This window comes from Leptonychotes weddellii, chromosome 7 (assembly GCF_054177405.1).
Source record: "Leptonychotes weddellii isolate Sample4059 chromosome 7, ASM5417740v2, whole genome shotgun sequence".
NCBI lineage: Eukaryota > Metazoa > Chordata > Mammalia > Carnivora > Phocidae > Leptonychotes > Leptonychotes weddellii.
The window spans coordinates 120,003,035-120,006,858 of NC_138375.1; positions in this window are offsets into that span (position 1 = coordinate 120,003,035).

A 3,824-nucleotide genomic window follows, 5' to 3' on the forward strand; every position below is an offset into this window, starting at 1 on the left:
CGGTAATGGCACCATTGACTTCCCAGAATTTTTTACTATGATGGCTAGAAAAATGAAAGATATAGACAGTGAAGAAGAAATTCGCAAGGCATCCAGAGTCTTCGACAAGGATGGCAACAGTCACGTCAGCGCGGCGGAGCTACGTCATGTCACGGGAGAAAAACTAACAGATAAAGAAGTAGATGAAATGATCAGAGAAGCAGATATTGATGGAGATGGGCAAGTCAACTATGAAGAATTTGTACAGATGATGACTGCCAAATGAAGGCCTACTTTCAACTCCTTTCCCCCCTTCTGGAAGAATCAGATTGAATCTTTTACTTAGCCTCTTGCAAAAAAAAAAGTTCATTTACTCATTCTGTTTCTGTATAGCAAAACTGAATGTCAAAAGTACCTTCTGTCCACACAAAATCTGCAAGTATTGGTTGGTGTTCCTGTCCCCTAGAGATCAAGCTACACATCAGTTCTACAATATAAATACTTGTACTACCTTAATGATAAGGAAGCACCTAGTGGACTCCTTGCAGTTCCATTTGCTCATGATTAATACACTGTTTGGGCTGGCCAGTTTTTCATGCAAGCAGCTTGACAATTGAGCACAGTCAGGCATTTGTATTAAAAGCGAAAAATGTAAAAAACAAATTTAAAACTTCTTCAAATGTGTTCTAATTCAACTTGTTAGTATAAATTGTCATAGCTGGTTTACTGAAAACAAAACATTTAAAATTGGTTTACCTCAGGATGCTGTGCAGAAAAATGGGTGAAGGATAAACTGTCTAGACGTAGCCCCACTTAGCAGGACGGCCCTCTCGTATTTCCGGGTGCCCCCACCCATGGTGACCATGACACTCATCCCGGTGGCATGCTGTGTGTGTTGGTTTAGCATTGTCCCGTGTTGTCCTAGAGCGAAATGGGTGTCAGGCTGTCACCATTCACACCATTCACCATTCACACACACACACAAAATTTTTTTTTTAAAAGAAACCTTTACCAAGGGAGCATCTTGGGACTCTGTTTTTAAAACCTCCTGAACCATGACTTAGAGCCAGCAGAGTAGGCTGTGGATATGGACTTCAGCACACCCATCAACATTGCTGATCAAGAAATTACAATTTACGTCCATTCCAAGTTGTCAATGCTAGCCATTTTTTTCCAATAAAAAAGACCATTAACTGAAAAAGAAAAAGAAAGAAAAAGAAAACCTCAGATTCCAGTTCTCACTCTTACTCAATAGGCAAAAGTAATTGTCAATACCAAGTGTTGGTGAGGATACAGAGCATCGGGATCTCTCATATATTGCTGGTGGGAGTGTACATTGGGACAAGCACTGTGGGAAATCTGGCATTATCTAATAAAGTTGTAGATGGATTTACCCTATGCCCGAATGTTCCTCTCCTTGGTGTCTACTGTAGAGAAAGTCTTGCACATGGACTTCAAGAGGTAAGTATAAGGATGTGTCAAGGAATATTGTTTGTTGTAGCAAAAACTGGAAACAATCCAAAAGTCCATCAGCAATAGAACTGGATAAATAAATAGTAACTTAATACAAACATAGTGAAAAGGAAAAACTACAACACATGCATCAACATCAATGAATCTCATAATATCTCTCATCAAAAAAAACAAGTTAGGGGGCGCCTGGGTGGCTCAGTCGGTTAAGCATCTGCCTTTGGCTCAGGTCATGATCTCAGGGTCCTGGGATCGAGCCCGGCGTTGGGCTACCTGCTCAGCTGGGAGTCTGCTTCTCCCTCTCCGTCTATGTGCCCCCCCACCCCAGACTCCCTGCTTATGTTTCTCTCTCTGTCTCAAATAAATAAATCTTTTTTTAAAAAAAGCAAGACAAGGTATGATTCCACATGTACAAGTTAAAAACATGCAAAACTGTATCTTAAATACACAATATATGATTAGATTGCAAAGAAAGGCCAGGAAAAATAAACACAAAATTCAGGATAGCAGCTCTGTCGGCTGGGATGTAAATGAAGAGAGCGAGTACCAAGGAACTTCAGTGGTACTAGTGCTGTCTGATCTTGAATCATGGTTCAAGGGAGTTTGTTTTATTATTATTATTATTCAAGTATGCTAATTATATTTTTGTCAGTATGATTTTTTTCATAATAAAAATATTTTAACAGAAAAAGAAACAATTCTTACAAGCTGAGGGTTGGGGTGGTGATGGGTATTGTTCTTAGAAATCAATACAAGAAGTGCAGGACCCTTCCAGATCATCCCCACAGGTGATTATCCACTTTCTGTTTCATTTTTTAATTTTAATTTTTGTGTGTCCTTTTATTGTGGAATATTTCATAAGTACAAGAGTGAATAGAGAATAATATAATAATCACATATGTGTTTGTGACCTTATGTAAAACTTCACAAAAATAGTTGAAGCCCCCGGTGTAACCCTCCCCAATTACATTCCCCTTCCTGCACTCCAATATCCATGATTCTGAAATTTGTATCTGTCATTCCCATACTTGTCTTCCTAATTTCATGCATGTGCCCTTAAGAGTTTGTATTGTATTGTTTTGTATTGTATTGCTTGACATGTTTGGCATTTTATATAAATGGCATCATTCAGGGCATATCCTTCTGCAACACCTTTTCCCCCAACCTTTTTTTTAATGTTGATCCATGTTGATATGGCAGGATTCTTTTTTTTTTTTTAAGTTTAATTATTCAAGTAATCTCTATACCCAGTGTGGGTCTCAAACTCACGATCCCGAGATCATGAGTCACACGCTCTATCGACTGAGCCAACCAGGTATCTCTGGCAGGATTCCTTGTATCCAGTCTTAATTTATGTTTATAATGCTCCAAAATTAAAAAAAAAAAACTTTTTGTTATGGGAAGTTTGAAATATATGCAGGAGTAGGCAGAGTATCATAACGGTCCCCCATGTACTCATCTCCCAGATTTAACAGTTATCAACATGTGGTCAGTTTGGTTTCATCAATTTCCCCACTCATTTCCTACCCTCTTATATGATTTTGGAGCAAATCCAAGACATCATATAATTCTCCCCTAAGCATTTCAATATGTATCAAAGCTAAGACCTCTTCTTACAAGGACATAATTATAGGTCTTTATAACAGTTATTAACACTTTGTTAATATCATCAACTATTCAGTGTTCAAATTTCCATATTTCTCATATTTTCACATTGTTTGAATCAGGCCTCTGTTTTAATTTTTTCTAAATTGCTGATGGGTTGCTCTGCACAAGGCATTCAGTGAAGTTCTGTTGAACATGTGTTGGGCTGAAGATCTCACTGAGTGGAGGGCACCTGCTCGCTCCACTGATGGGCCGAGAATCTAAACTTCTTCAGGTGGCTTGTGGAAACTGGCAGGCATTTCCACAGATACTGGGTTTGTTCATCACTGGTAATCATTTAACTCTGTGATAATGTTCTTTTCAGTCAATTTGTAGACCTTGTGTAAAGAATGCCTGTGGCATATCTTTATTCGTAATACCCTGTTAGATGGTTGTGCAGGTACTCAATATTTACCATCAGGAAAGGTAGAAATATAATACTTCTTTGTTTACTAATAATACCGCTAAGCAAATGATGATTTTGTCACCTTACCATCCTGGTTCTTTCTTGAAACAAAGAAGGGCGTGGGATGAGACAAAAGAGTGAGGTGATGACCGAATGAGGTCATGTACTTGGAAGTAGGTTGCAACCCATTAGGTGCTATACAAAGGTGGTTTTAATACAACCAGCAGCCCTCATCTCTTACATGCTTTACTTCTGTAGTCACTGTACTTACAGCTTTTCCTTAGTCCACCTATCCAACATTGAGACTCTCATCCATCAGTTGGAC